The sequence below is a fragment of the Ceratina calcarata genome, unplaced genomic scaffold, assembly GCF_001652005.2.
Source record: "Ceratina calcarata isolate Rehan_Ccalc_2016 unplaced genomic scaffold, ASM165200v1 scaffold558.2, whole genome shotgun sequence".
NCBI classification, from domain to species: domain Eukaryota; kingdom Metazoa; phylum Arthropoda; class Insecta; order Hymenoptera; family Apidae; genus Ceratina; species Ceratina calcarata.
Genome location: NW_017176772.1, coordinates 194 through 453, shown reverse-complemented (window position 1 = coordinate 453; position 260 = coordinate 194).

Sequence of the window (260 nt, the reverse complement as noted above, 5' to 3'; positions counted from 1 at the left end):
TTTATAATTATACAAAAAAATAAATTAGTAAGTAGAAATTATTATGTGAAATTGGGTCATTTACTATATCTCTGCACTTTTCGTCTCTCAAAGCAAAAGCTTGTTTTGATCGACAGCCACTATCTTGTACCTCGTTACCCCAAAGAATATTTCAGTTATCCTCGATTCAAAACGATTCACTGCGTTTATCTTTCACAGACACTGACGAGACTGTCGTGCGCAGCTAGAAAAAATCGTATATACGTGGTGGTGAACATCGC